The sequence below is a fragment of the Carcharodon carcharias genome, chromosome 17 (assembly GCF_017639515.1).
Source record: "Carcharodon carcharias isolate sCarCar2 chromosome 17, sCarCar2.pri, whole genome shotgun sequence".
NCBI lineage: Eukaryota > Metazoa > Chordata > Chondrichthyes > Lamniformes > Lamnidae > Carcharodon > Carcharodon carcharias.
The window spans coordinates 37,638,586-37,654,154 of NC_054483.1; the positions used below are offsets into that span (position 1 = coordinate 37,638,586).

The window sequence follows — 15,569 nt, forward strand, 5'->3', positions numbered from 1 at the left end:
ACAAAGTTCCCGAGCATGAGGGGATCCCTCCATCCCTGAGCACGAGGGGATCGACACCCAGTCCCCGAGCACGAGGGGATCCCCCCCAGTCCCCGAGCACCTGGGGACAACCCCAGTCCCCGAGCACAAGGGGATCGTCACCCAGTCCCCGAGCACCTGGGGATCCCCCCCATCCCCGAGCACGAGGGGTTGCTCCCCAGGCTCTGAGCACGAGGGGATCCCCCAGTTCCTGAGCACGAGGGGAACTCCCGTCCGTGCGGCACAAGGGGATCCCCCCATCCCCAAGCACGAGGGGATCCCCCATCCCCAAGCATGAGGGGAACCCCCCATCCCCGATCACGAGGGGATCCCCCCATCCCCGATCACGAGGGGATCCCCCCATCCCCGATCACGAGGGGATCCCCCCATCCCCGATCACGAGGGGATCGCCCTATTCCCTATCACGAGGGGATCCCCATATCCCCGATCACGAGTGGATACCCCCATCCCCGATCACGAGGGGATCCCCCACGTTCCCGTGCTCAAGGGGATCCCCCCGTACCCGAGCACAAGGGAATCCTCCCGTTCCCAAGCACGAGGCGATCCCCCCCAGTCCCTGAGCACGAGGGGATCCACCCTGTTCCCGAGCACGAGGGGAACGCCCATCCCCGAGTACGAGGGGATCCAACCCAGTCCCTGAGCATGAGGGGATTCCCCCCAATTCCCAAGCACGAGGGGATCTCCCCAGGCCCCGAGCACGAATGGATCCCCCCAGTCCCTGAGCACGAGAGGATCCCCACCCCCAGTCCCTGAGCACGAGGGGATCCCCGCCCCAGTCCCCGAGCATAAGGGGATCCCCCCGTCCGCAAGCATGAGGGGATCCCCCCAGTCCCTGAGCACGAGCGGATCCCCCCAGACCCAGAGCACGAGCAGATCCCCCCAGTCCCAGAGCACGAGGGGATCCCCCCCCCATCCCCTGAGCATGAGGGGATCTCCCCCCAGTCCCTGAGCACGAGGGGACCCCCCCAGTCCCTGAGCATGAGGGGACCCCCCCCCCACCCAGTCCCTGAGCACGAGGAGACCACTCCCCAGTCCCTGAGCACACGGGGATCCCCCCAGTGTGCGAGCACACGGGGATCCCTCCTAGTCTGCGTGCACACGGGGATCCCCCCCAGTCTGCGAGCATGAGGGGATCCCCCCCAAGTCCCTGAGCACGATGGGACTCCCCACCCCAGTCCCTGAGCACGAGGGGACCCCCCCCAGTCCCTGAGCACGAGGTGATTCCCCCCCCCCCCAGTCACTGAGCGCGAGGGGTCCCCCCAGTCCGCAAGCATGAGGGGAGCCCCCCTGCCCCTGAGAATGAGGGGAACCCCCAGTCCACGAGCACATGGGGATCCCCCCAGTCATCGAGCACGAGGGGATCCCCCCAGTCACCGAGCACGAGGGGATGCCCCCAACCCCTGAGCATGAGGGGATCCCCTCAAGCCGTCAAGCACAAGGGGATCCCCCCAGTCCCCAAGCTCGAGGGCAGCCCCCACGTCCACGAACACGAGGGGTTCCCCCATTCCTGAGCACGAGGGGATCACCCCCAGTCCCCGAGCACGAGGGGATCGCCACCCAGTCCCCGAGCACCTGGGGATCTCCCCCATCCCCGAGCACGAGGGGTTGCTCCCCAGGCCCTGAGATCAAGAGGATACCCCCCAAGTTCCCGAGCATGAGGGGATCCCTCCATCCCTGAGCATGAGGGGATCCCCCAGTTCCTGAGCATGAGGGGACCCCCTGTCCGCGAGGCACAAGGGGATCACCGCATCCCTGAGCACGAGGGGATCCCCCCCAGTGCCCGAGCACGAGGGGATCCCCGCCCCAGTCCCAGAGCCTGAGGGGATCCCCGCCCCATTCCCTGAGCATGAGGGGATCCCCCCGTCCACGAGCATGAGGGGATCCCCCCCAGTCCCTGAGCACGAGGGGATCCCCCCCCCCCCCAGTCCCTGAGCACGAGGGGACCCCCCCCCCAAGTCCCTGAGCATGAGGGGATCCCCCCGTCCACGAGCATGAGGGGATCCCCCCCAGTCCCTGAGCATGAGGGGATCCCCCCCCCCAGTCCCTGAGCACGAGGGGACCCCCCCCCAAGTCCCTGAGCACGAGGGGACCCCCCCCAGTCCCTGAGCACGAGGGGATCCCCCCAGTCCCTGAGCACGAGGGGATCCCCCCAGTCCCTGAGCACGAGGGGATCCCCCCCCAGTCCCTGAGCATGAGGGGATGCCCCCCAAGTCCCTGAGCACGAGGGGATGTCCCCCAAGTCCCTGAGCACACAGGGCTCCCCCCCAGTGTGCGAGCACACGGGGATCCCCCCCAGTGTGTGTGCTCACGGGGATCCCCCCCAGTGTGTGTGCACACGGGGATCCCCCCCAGTCTGCGAGCATGAGGGGACCCCCCCCAGTCCCTGAGCACGAGGGAATCCGCCCCCCCCAGTTCCTGAGCACGAGTGGTCCCCCCTCAGTCCCTGAGCACGAGGAGATTCTCCCCCCAGTCACTGAGCACGAGGGGATACCCCCAGTCCACGAGCATGAGGGGATCCCCCCAGCCCCTGAGAACGAGGGGAACCACCAGTCCACAAGCACATGGGGATCCCCCCAGTCTCCGAGCACGAGGGGATCCCCCCAGTCCCCGAGCACGAGGGGATCCCCCCAGTCCCTGAGCACAAGGGGATCCCCCCCCAGTTCCCGAGCTCGAGGGGAGGCCCCACGTCCACGAACACGAGGGGTTCCCCCCATTCCCGAGCACGAGGGGATCCCCCCAGTCCCCGAGCATGAGGGGATCGCCACCCAGACCCCGAGCACGAGGGGATTGCCACCCAGTCCGCGAGCATGCTGGGATCCCCCCCTGTCCCCGATCACGAGGGGATCCCCCCCTGTCCCCGAGCACGAGGGGATCCCCCCAACCCCCGTGCACAAGGGGATTCCCCCCAGCCCCCGTGCACGCGGTGATTCCCCCCAGTCCCCGAGCACGAGTGGATTCCCCCCAGTCCCTGAGCACGAGGGGATCTCCCCAGTCACCGAGCACGAGGGGATTCCCCCAATCCCCGTGCATGAGGGTATCGACACCCAGTACCCGAGCACGAGGGGATCCCACAGCCCCCGAACACGACGGGATCCCCCCCAGTCCCCGAGCACTTGGGGACACCCCCAGTCCCCGAGCACGAGGAGTTGCTCCCCAGGCCCTGAGCACGAGGGGATACCCCCAAAGTTCCTGAGCATGAGGGGATCCCTCCATCCCTGACACGAGGGGATCCCCCAGTTCCTGAGCATGAGGGGACCCCCCGTTCGCAGGGCACAAGGGGATCCCCCCATCCCCGAGCATGAGGGGATCCCCCCATCCCCGAGAACGAGGGGAACCCCCATCCCCGTTCACGAGGGGATCCCCCCATCCCTGATCACGAGGGGATCCCCCCATCCCCGATCATGAGGGGATCCCCCCATCCCCGATCACAAGGGGATCCCCTCATTCCCGATCACGAGGGGATACCCCCAAAGTTCCCGAACATGAGGGGATCCCTCCATCCCTGAGCACGAGGGGATCCAGTTCCTGAGCATGAGGGGACCCCCCGTCCGCAGGGCACAAGGGGATCCCCCATCCCCGATCATGAGGGGATCCCCCCATCCCCGATCATGAGGGGATGCCCCCATCCCCGATCACAAGGGGATTCCCCACGTTCCTGTGCTCAAGGGGATCCCCCCGTCCCCGAGCACAAGGGAATCCCCCTGTCCCCGAGCACGAGGCGATCCCCCCCTAGTCCCCGAGCACGAGGGGATCCCCCCAGTCACCGAGCACGAAGGGATCCCTCCCAGTCCACGAGCACGAGGGGATCCGCCCCAGTCCCCGAGCATGAGGGGATCCGCCCCAGTCCCCGAGCACGAGGGGATCCGCCCCAGTCCCCGTGCACGAGGGGATCCCCCCCAGTCCCCGAGCTCGAGGGGAGGCTCCACTACCACGAACACGAGGGGTTCCCCCATTCCCGAGCATGAGGGGATCCCCCCAGTCCCCAAGCACGAGGGGATCACACCCAGTCGCCGAGCACGAGGGGATTGCCACCCAGTCCCCGAGCACGAGGGGATCGCCACCCAGTCCCCGAGCACGAGGGGATCGCCAGCCAATCTGCGAGAATGCTGGGATCCCCCCCTGTCCCCGAGCACGAGGGGATTCCCCCCAGCCCCCGAGCACGAGCGGATTCCCCCCATTCCCCGAGCACGAGCGGATTCCACCCCAGTCCCTGAGCACGAGGGGATCCCCCCAGTCCCCGAGCACGAGGGGATCCCCCCTAGTCCCCGTGCACGAGGGGATCGACACCCAGTCCCCGAGCATGAGGGGATCCCCCAGCCCCCGAACACGACGGCATCCCCCCCAGTCCCCGAGCACCTGGGGACACACCCAGTCCCCGAGCACAAGGGGATCGTCACCCAGTCCCTGAGCACCTGGGGATCCCCCACATCCCCGAGCACGAGGGGTTGCTCCCCAGGCCCTGAGCACGAGGGCATACCCCCCAAGTTCCCAAGCATGAGGGGATCCCTCCATCCCTGAGCACGAGGGGATCCCCCAGTTCCTGAGCATGAGGGGACCCCCCGTCCACGGGGCACAAGGAGATCACCCCATCTCCGAGCATGAGGGGATCCCCCATCCCCGAGAACGAGGGGAACCCCCATCCATGATCACGAGGGGATCCCCCCCATCCCCGATCATGAGGGGATCCCCCCATTCCCGATCACGAGGGGATCCCCCCATCCCTGATCATGAGGGGATCCCCCATTCCCGATCACAAGGGGATCCCCCATCCCCGATCACGAGGGGATGCCCCCATCCCCGATCACGAGGGGATCCCCCACGTTCCCGTGCTCAAGAGGATCATCCGTCCCCGAGCACAAGGGAATCCCCCCGTCCCCGAGCACGAGGAGATCCCCCCAGTCCCCGAGCATGAGGGGATCCCCCCTGTTCCCGAGCACGAGGGGAACGCCCATCCCCAAGTACGAGGGGATCCACCCCAGTCCCTGAGCATGAGGGGATCCCCCCAATTCCCAAGCACGAGGGGATCTCCCCAGGCCCCGAGCACGAATGGATCCCCCCAGTCCCAGAGCACCAGGGGACCGCCCGCAGTCCCAGAGAATGAGGGGATCCCCCCCCAGTCCCAGAGCAAGAGGGGATCCCCCCAGTCCCCGAGAACGAGGGGATCCCCGCCCCAGTCCCCGAGCATGAGGGGATTCCCCCCGTCCGTGAGCATGAGGGGTACCCCCCCAGTCCCTGAGCACAAGTGGATCCCCCCGTCCCTGAGCATGAGCGAATCCCCCCAGTCCCAGAGCATGAGGGGATCCCCCCCAGTCCCTGAGCATGAGGGGATCCGCCCCCAGTCCCTGAGCACGAGGGGACCCCCCTCCAGTCCCTGAGCACGAGGGGACTCCCCCCAGTCCCTGAGCACGAGGGGACCCCCCCAGTCCCTGAGCACGAGGGGACCCCCCCAGTCCCTGAGCACGAGGGGACCCCCCCAGTCCCTGAGCACGAGGGGATGCCCCCCAAGTCCCTGAGCACGAGGGGATCCCCCTCCCAGACTCAGAGCTCATGGGGATCCCCCCCAGTGTGCGAGCACACGGGGATCCCCCCTAGTCTGCGTGCACATGGGGATCCCCCCCAGTGTGCGAGCATGAGGGGATCCCCCGCCCAGTCCCTGAGCACGAGGGGATCCCCCCCCCCCAGTCCCTGAGCACGAGGGGTCCCCTCCTCAGCCCCTGAGCACGAGGGGATTCCCCCCCAAGTCACTGAGCGCGAGGGGATCCCTCCAGTCCGCAAGCAGGAGGGGATCCCCCCCAGTCCACGAGCACATGGGGATCCCCCCCAGTCCCCGAGCACGAGGGGATCCCACCAGTCCCCGAGCACGAGGGGATCCCCCCAGTCCCCGAGCACGAGGGTATCGCCACCCAGTCCCCGAGCATGAGCGGATCCCCGCCCCAGTCCCTGAGTACGAGGGGATTCCCCCAGTCCCCGAGCGTGAAGGGATCCCTCCCAGTCCGCGAGCACGAGGGGATCCCCCCCCAGTCCCCGAGCACGAGGGGATCCGCCCCAGTCCCCGAGCACAAGGGGATCGCCACCCAGTCCCCGAGCACGAGGGGATCGACACCCAGTCCCCAAGCTCGAGGGGATCCCCCAGCCCCCGAGCACGACGGGATCCCCCCCCCAGTCCCCGAGCACCTGAGGACACCCCAGTCCCCGAGCACAAGGGGATCGTCACCCAGTCCCCGAGCACCTGGGGATACCCCCCATCCCCGAGCACCAGGGGTTGCTACCCAAGCCCTGAGCACGAGGGGATCCCCCAGTCCCTGAGCACGAGGGGATCCCCCCCCCCAGTCCCTGAGCACGAGGGGTCCCCTCCTCAGTCCCTGAGCACGAGGGGATTCCCCCCCAGTCACTGAGCGCGAGGGGATCCCTCCAGTCCGCGAGCATGAGGGGATCCCCCCCAGCCCCTGAGAATGAGGGGAACCCCCAGTCCACGAGCACATGGGGATCCCCAAAGTCTCTGAGCACGAGGGGATCCCCCCAGACCCCGAGCACGAGGGGATCCCCCCCCAGCCCCCCAGCTCGAGGGGAGCCCCCACGTCAACGAGCACGAGGGGTTCCGCTCATTCCTGAGCACGAGGGGATCCCCCCAGTCCCCGAGCACAAGGGGATCGCCACCCAGTCCCCGAGCACAAGGGGATCGCCACCCAGTCCCCGAGCATGAGCGGATCCCCGCCCCAGTCCCTGAGTACAAGGGGATTCCTCCAGTCCCCGAGCATGAAGGGATCCCTCCCAGTCCGCGAGCATGAAGGGATCCCCCCCAGTCCCCGAGCATGAGGGGATCCCACCCAGTCCCCGAGCACGAGGGGATCCGCCCCAGTCCCCGTGCACGAGGGGATCGACACCCAGTCCCCGAGCACGAAGGGATCCCCCCCATCCCCGAGCACCAGGGATTGCTCCCCAGGCCCTGAGCATGAGGGGATACCCCCCAAGTTCCTGAGCATGAGGGGATCCCTCCATCCCCGAGCACGAGGGGATCCCCCAGTTCCTGAGCACGAGGGGACCCCCCGTCCGCGAGGCACAAGGGGATCCCCCCATCCCCGAGCATGAGGGGATCCCCCCATCCCCGAGCATGAGGGGATCTTCCCATCCCCGAGCATGAGGGGATCTTCCCATCCCCGATCATGAGGGGATCCCCCCATCCCTGATCACGAAGGGATTCCCCCATCCCCGATCACGAGGGGATCCCCACATCCCCAATCACGAGGGGATCCCCGATCACGAGGGGATCCCTCCGTCCCCGATCACGAGGGGATCCCCCCGTCCCCGAGCACAAGGGAATCCCCCCGTCCCCAAGCAGGAGGCGATCCCCCCCAGTCCCCGAGTACGAGTGGATCCACCCCAGTCCCTGAGCATGAGGGGATCCCCCCAATTCCCAAGCACGAGGGGATCTCCCCAGGCTCCGAGCACAAATGGATCCCCCCAGTCCCTGAGGACGAGGGGATCGCCCCCAGTCCCTGAGGACGAGGGGATCGCCACCAGCCCCGAGCATGAGGGGATCCCCCCCAGTCCCAGAGCATGAGGAGATCCCCCCAGTCCCCGAGCACGAGGGGATCCACCCAGTCCCTGAGCATGAGGGGACCCCCCATTCCCGAGCACGAGTGGATCCCCCCAGTCCCCGAGCACGAGTGGATCGCCACCCAGTCCCCGAGCATGAGGAGATCGCCACCCAGTCCCCTAGCACGAGGGGATCGCCACCCTTTCCCCGAGCATGAGCGAATCCCTGCCCCAGTCCCTGAGCACGAGGGGATCCCCCCAGTCCCTGAGCACGAGGGGATCCCCCCAGTCCCCGAGCATGAAGGGATCCCCCCCCCCCAGTCCCCGAGCACGAGGGGACCCCCCCCAGTCCCTGAGCACGACGGGATCTCCCCCAGTCCCCGAGCACCTGGGGAAACCCCCAGTCCTCGAGCACAAGGGGATCGTCACCCAGTCCCCGAGCACGAGAGGATCCCCCCATCCCCGAGCACGAGGGGATCACCCCATCCCCGATCATGAGGGGATCACCCCATCCCTGATCACGAGGGGATCGCCCCATCCCCGATCATGAGGGGATCCCCAATCACAAGGGGATCCCCCCCATCCCCAATCACTAGAGGATCCCCCCATCCCCGATCACGAGGGGATGCCCCCATCCCCGATCACGAGGGGATCCCACACGTTCCCGTGCTCAAGGAGATCCCCCCCGTCCCTGAGCACAAGGGAATCCCCCCTCCCCAAGCACGAGGCAATCCCCCCCAGTCCCCGAGCACGAGGGGATCCCCCCTGTTCCAGAGCACGAGGGGACCCATCCCCGAGTACGAGGCGATCCACCCCAGTCCCTGAGCATGAGGGGATCCCCCCAATTCCCATGCACGAGGGGATCTCCCCAGGCCCCGAGCACGAATGGATCCCCCCAGTCCCAGAGCACGAGGGGATCCCCCTCCCAGTCTCAGAGCTCACGGGGATCCCCCCCAGTGTGCGAGCACACAGGGATCCCCTCTAGTCTGCGTGCACACGGGGATCCCCCCCAGTCTGCGAGCATGAGGGGATCCCCCGCCCAGTCCCTGAGCACGAGGGGATCAACCCCTCAGTCCCTGAGCACGAGGGGTCCCCCCCTCAGTCCCTGAGCACGAGGGGATTCCCCCCCCCCAGTCACTGAGCGCGAGGGGATCCCTCCAGTCCGCGAGCATGAGGGGAACCCCCCCAGCTCCTGAGAACGAGGGGAACCCCCAGTCCACGAGCACATGGGGATCCCCCCCAGCCCCCGAGCATGAGGGGATCCCCCCCCAGACCCCCAGCTCGAGGGGAGCCCCCACGTCAACGAACACGAGGGGTTCCGCTCATTCCCGAGCATGAGGGGATCCCCCCAGTCCCCGAGCACAAGGGGATCACCACCCAGTCCCCGAGCACGAGGGGATCGCCACCCAGTCCCCGAGCATGAGCGGATCCCCGCCCCAGTCCCTGAGTACGAGGGGATTCCCCCAGTCCCTGAGCATGAAGGGATCCCTCCCAGTCCGCGAGCACGAGGGGATCCCCCCCAGTCCCTGAGCACGCGTGGATCCCCCCCAGTCCCCGAGCACGAGGGGATCCGCCCCAGTCCCCGAGCACGAGGGGATCCGCCCCAGTCCCCGTGCACGAGGGGATCGACACCCAGTCCCCGAGCAGCTGGGGACACCCCAGTCCCCGAGCACAAGGAGATCGTCACCCAGTCCCCGAGAACCTGGGGATCCCCCCCATCCCTGAGCACGAGGGGATGCTCCCCAGGCCCTGAGCACGAGGGGATACCCCCCAAGTTCCTGAGCATGAGGGGATCCCTCCATCCCCGAGCACGAGGGGATCCCCCAGTTCCTGAGCACGAGGGGACCCCCCGTCCGCGAGGCACAAGGGGATCTTCCCATCCCCGAGCGCGAGGAGATCCCTCCATGCCTGATCACGAGGGGATCCCCCCATCCCCGATCACGAGGGGATGCCCCCATCCCCGATCACGAGGGAATCCCCCCGTCCCCAAGCAGGAGGCGATCCCCCCCAGTCCCCGAGCACGAGGGAATGCCCCCCTATTCCCGAGCACGAGGGGAACGCCCATCCCCGAATACGAGTGGATCCACCCCAGTCCCTGAGCATGGGTGGATCCCCCCAATTCCCAAGCACGTGAGGATCTCCCCAGGCTCCGAGCACAAATGGATCCCCCCAGTCTCTGAGGACGAGGGGATCGCCCCCAGTCCCTGAGGACGAGGGGATCGCCACCAGTCCCCGAGCACGAGGGGATCCCCCCCAGTCCCAGAGCACGAGGGGATCCCCCCCAGTCCCCGAGCACGAAGGGATCCACCCAGTCCCTGAGCACGAGGGGACCCCCCCCAATCCCGAGCACGAGGAGATCGCCACCCAGTCCCCGAGCACGAGGGGATCGTCACCCAGTCCCCGAGCATGAGTGAATCCCCGCCCCAGTCCCTGAGCACGAGGGGATCCCCCCAGTCCCCGAGCACGAGGGGATCCCTCCCAGTCCGCGAGCACGCTTGAATCCCACCCCAGTCCCCGAGCACGAGGGGACCCCTCCCCCAGTCCCCGAGCACGAGGGGACCCCCCCAGTCCCCGTGCACGGGGGGATCGACACCCAGTCCCCGAGCACGAGGGGATCCCCCAGCCCCCGAGCACGACGGGATTCCCCCCCAGTCCCCGAGCACCTGGGGACACCCCCAGTCCTCGAGCACAAGGGGATCGTCACCCAGTCCCCGAGCACCTGGGGATCCCCCCCATCCCCGAGCACGAGGGGTTGCTCCCCAGGCCCTGAGCATGAGGGGATACCCCCCAAGTTCCTGAGCAGGAGGGGATCCATCCATCCCCGAGCACGAGGGGATCCCCCAGTTCCTGAGCACGAGGGGACACCCCGTCCGCGGGGCACAAGGGGATCCCCCCATCCCCGAGCACGAGGGGATCCCCCATCCCCGATCACGAGGGGATCACACCATCCCCGATCACGAGGGGATCGCCCCATCCCCAATCACGAGGGGATCCCCAATCATGAGGGGATCCCCCCATCCCCAATCACTAGGGGATCCCCCCGTCCCCAAGCACAAGGGAATCCCCCCTCCCCAAGCACGAGGCGATTCCCCCCCCAGTCCCCGAGCACGAGGGGATCCCCCCTGTTCCCGAGCACGAGGGGAACGCCCATCTCCGAGTACGAGGCGATCCACCCCAGTCCCTGAGCATGAGGGGATCCCCCCAATTCCCAAGCACGAGGGGATCTCCCCAGGCCCCGAGCACGAATGGATCCCCCCAGTCCCAGAGCACGAGGGGATCCCCCTCCCAGTCTCAGAGCTCACGGGGATCCCCCCAGTGTGCGAGCACACGGGGATCCCCCCCTAGTCTGCGTGCACACGGGGATCCCCCCCAGTCTGCGAGCATGAGGGGATGCCTCGCCCAGTCCCTGAGCATGAGGGGATCAACCCCTCAGTCCCTGAGCACGAGGGGTCCCCCCCTCAGTCCCTGAGCACGAGGGGATTCCCCCCCCAGTCACTGAGCGTGAGGGGATCCCTCCAGTCCGCGAGCATGAGGGGATCCCCCCCAGCCCCTGAGAACGAGGGGAACCCCCAGTCCACGAGCACATGGGGATCCCCCCCAGCCCCCGAGCACGAGGGGATCCCCCCCAGCCCCTGAGCTCAAGGGGAGCCCCCACGTCAACGACCACGAGGGGTTCCGCTCATTCCCGAGCACGAGGGGATCCCCCCAGTCCACGAGCACAAGGGGATCGCCACCCAGTCCCCGAGCACGAGGGGATCGCCACCAAGTCCCCGAGCACGAGGAGATCGCCACCCAGTCCCCGAGCATGAGGGGATCGTCACCCAGTCCCCGAGCATGAGTGAATCCCCGCACCAGTCCCTGAGCACGAGGGGATCCCCCCAGTCCCCGAGCATGAAGGGATCCCTCCCAGTCCGCGAGCACGCTGGGACCCCCCCCCAGTCCCCGAGCACGAGGGGACCCCCCCCAGTCCCCGCGCACGAGGGGATCCCCCCAGTCCCCGCGCACGAGGGTATCGACACCCAGTCCCCGAGCACGAGGGGATCCCCCAGCCCCCGAGCACGACGGGATCCCCCCCACTCCCCGAGCACTTGGGGACACACCCAGTCCTCGAGCACAAGGGGATCGTCACCCAGTCCCTGAGCACCTGGGGATCCCCCCCATCCCGGAGCACGAGGGGTTGCTCCCCAGGCCCTGAGCATGAGGGGATACCCCCCAAGTTCCTGAGCAGGAGGGGATCCCTCCATCCCCGAGCACGAGGGGATCCCCCCCAGTCACCGCGCACGAGGGGATCGACACCCAGTCCCCGAGCACAAGGGGATCCCCCAGCCCCCGAGCACGATGGGATCCCCCCCAGTCCCCGAGCACCTGGGGACACCCCCAGTCCTCGAGCACAAGGGGATCGTCACCCAGTCCCCGAGCACCTGGGGAGCCCCCCCCATCCCCGAGCATGAGGGGTTGCTCCCCAGGCCCTGAGCATGAGGGGATACCCCCCAAGTTCCAGAGCATGAGGGGATCCCTCCATCCCCGAGCACGAGGGGATCCCCCAGTTCCTGAGCACGAGGGGACCCCCCGTCCGCGGGGCACAAGGGGATCCCCGAGCACGAGGGGATCCCCCCATCCCCGATCACGAGGGGATCACCCCATCCCCGATGACGAGGGGATCGCCCCATCCCCGATCACGAGGGGATCCCCCTATCCCTGATCACGAGAGGATCCCCACATCCCCGATCACGAGGGGATCCCCGATCACGAGGGGATCCCCGCATCCCCGATCACGAGGGGATCCCCCCATCCCCGATGACGAGGGAATCGCCCCACCCCCGATCACGAGGGGATCCCCCTATCCCCGATCACGAGAGGATCCCCACATCCCCGATCATGAGGGGATCCCCGATCACGAGGGGATCCCCCCATCCCCGATCACGAGGGGATCCCCCCATCCCCGATCACGAGCGGATGCTCCCATCCACAATCATGAGGGGATCCCCCACGTTCCCGTGCTCAAGGGGATCCCCCCGTCCCCGAGCACAAGGGAATCCCCCCGTCCCCAAGCACGAGGCGATCCCCCCAGTCCCCGAGCACGAGGGGATCCCCTCCTGTTCCCGATCACGAGGGGATCCCCCATCCCCGATCACGAGGGGATCACCCCATCCCCGATCACGAGGGGATCGCCCCATCCCCAATCATGAGGGGATCCCCAATCACGAGGGGACCCCCCCGTCCCCTATCACTAGGGGATCCCCCCATCCCCGATCATGAGGGCATGCCCCAATCCCCGATCACGAGGGGATCCCGCACGTTCCTGTGCTCAAGGGGATCCCCCCGTCCCCGAGCACAAGGGAATCCCCCCTCCCCAAGCACGAGGTGATCTCCCCCAGTCCCCGAGCACGAGGGGATCCCCCCGTTCCCGAAAACGAGGGGAACGCCCATCCCTGAGTACGAGGGGATCCACCCCAGTCCCTGAGCATGAGGGGATCCCCCCAATTCCCAAGCACGAGGGGATCTCCCCAGGCCCCGAGCACGAATGGATCCCCCCAGTACCTGAGCATGAGGGGATCCCCCCCAGTCCCTGAGCACGAGGGGATCCCCCCCAGTCCCTGAGCACGAGGGGATCCCCCCCAGTCCCCGAGCACGAGGGGATTCCCCCAGCCCCCAAGCACGACGGGATCACCCCCAGTCCCCGAGCACCTGGGGACACCCCCAGTCCTCGAGCACAAGGGGATCGTCACCCAGTCCCCGAGCACCTGGGGATCCCCCCCATCCCCGAGCAAGGGGGGTTGCTCCCCAGACCTTGAGCACGAGGGGACCCCCCGTCCGCGAAGCACAAGAGGATCACCACATCCCCGAGCACGAGGTGATCCCCCCATCCCCGAGCACGAGGGAAACCCCCATCCCCGATCACGAGGGGATCCCCCATCCCCGATCACGAGGGGATCCCCCCATCCCTGATCATGAGGGGATCCCCCCATCCCCGATCACGAGGGGATCCCCCCATCCCCGATCACGAGGGGATCCCCCACGTTCCCGTGCTCAAGGGGATCCCCCGTCCCCGAGCACAAGGGAATCGCCCTGTCCCTGAGCACGAGACGATCCCCCCCAGTCCCCGAGCACGAGGCGATCCCCCCTGTTCCCGAGCACGAGGGGAACGCCCATCCCCGAGTACGAGGTGATCCCCCCCAGTCCCTGAGAACGAGTGGATCCCCCCCAGTCCCTGAGCACAAATGGATCCCCCCAGTCCCAGAGCACGAGGGGATCCCCCCCAGTCCCTGAGCACGAGGGGACCCCCCCAGTCCCTGAGCACGAGGGGACCCCCCCAGTCCCTGAGCACGAGGGGACCCCCCCAGTCCCTGAGCACGAGGGGATCCCCCCCAGTCCCTGAGCACAAGGGGATCCCCCCCCCAGTCCCTGAGCACGAGGGGATCCCCCCCAGTCCCTGAGCACGAGGGGATGCCCCCCAAGTCCCTGAGCACGAGGGGATCCCCCCCCCAGTACCAGACCACATGGGGATCCCCCCCAGTGTTCGAGCACACGTGGATCCCCCCCCAGTCTGCGTGCACACGGGGATCCCCCCCAGTCTGCGAGCACGAGGGGATCCCCCCCAGTCCCTGAGCACGAGGGGATCGCCCCAGTCCCCGAGCTCGAGGGGAGCCCCCACGCCCACGAACACGAGGGGTTCCCCCCATTCCCGAGCACGAGGGGATCCCCCCAGTCCCCGAGTACGAGGGGATCGCCACCCAGTCCCCGAACACGAGGGGATCGCCACCCAGTCCCCGAGCATGAGCGGATCCCCGCCCCAGTCCCTGAGCACGAGGGGATCCCCCCAGTCCCCGAGCATGAAGGGATCCCTCCCAGTCCGTGAGCACGCTGGGATCCCCCCCAGTCCCTGAGCATGAGTGGATTCCCCCCAGTCCCTGAGCATGAGTGGATTCCCCCCAGTCCCTGAGCACGGGGGGATCCCTCCCACTCCCCGAGCACGATGGGATCCCCTCCCCGCAGTCTCCGAGCACAAGGGGATCCCCCCCCCCAGTCCCTGAGCACGATGGGATCCCCCCCACCCCGCAGTCTCCGAGCACAAGGGGAATCTCCCCAGTCCCTGAGCACTAAGGGATCCCCTCATCCCTGAGCACTAGGGGAACCCCCCCATCCCCGAGCACGAGAGGCTCCTCCCCAGTCCCTGAGCACAAGGGGATCCCCCCCATGTTCCTGAGCACGAGGGGATCCCTCCCCAGTCCCTGAGCACGAGGGGATCTTCCCCAGTCCCTGAGCACGAAGGGATCCCTCCCAGTCCTCGAGCATGAAAGGATCCTCCTCAGTCCCTGAGCATGAGGGGATCCCCCCAGTCCCCGAGCACGAGAGGCTCCTCCCCAGTCCCTGAGCACGAGGGGATCCGCCCAAAATTCCCGAGCATGAGTGGATCCCTCCCCAGTCCCCGAGCATGAGGCATTCCCCCCCAAGTTTCCGAGCACGAGAATTCTCCCCCCCCAAAGTCTCTGAACATGAGGGACCTGCCCAAGTTCCCATGAGGGAACACCCCCCTGCATACCCAAATAGAAGGGAACCCCACCAATCCCCATGCATGAGGGAGTCACATCCTCTTTCCCTGGTCAGCAGCACACATTTGCCCTCGAACCCCTTCCTTCCACTCACTGACTACCATGGGCTCTCCCCAAAGGTCTCCTGCTGCAGCTGCCTGCTACCAAATTCCTGCTGCCATCTTCCAGCCTGTCGCTGGTCAGGAGGTCAGGAATTGTTATTTATCTGAAGCCCAAATTTCTGGTCTCTGGAATCTTGAGTGTGCTGCCTCCTCCCAGGCTTACATGCACTGTTCCCACTGGTGATCAGGACTCACACAGAAAGAATGATGATATGAGTTGCTTATCAAAGGGCAGCTGGTGTCTGTGATTTTTTTTTTACCCCATCTAGAGACAGCACTGGCAGGAGCACAGAAACTTAGAACTTAATTCTAAAAATAGTTGTTTCTGAGCTGATAACTA

At 67.5% G+C, this 15,569-nt stretch overlaps 1 protein-coding gene across 1 annotated transcript in view; it reads left to right on the plus strand.

Annotated features, from left to right (window-relative positions):
• The window catches only part of hk1 (hexokinase 1), a 276,629-nt gene that overhangs the window by 88,071 nt on the left and 172,989 nt on the right, over positions 1-15,569 (plus strand). The window lies entirely within an intron of this gene.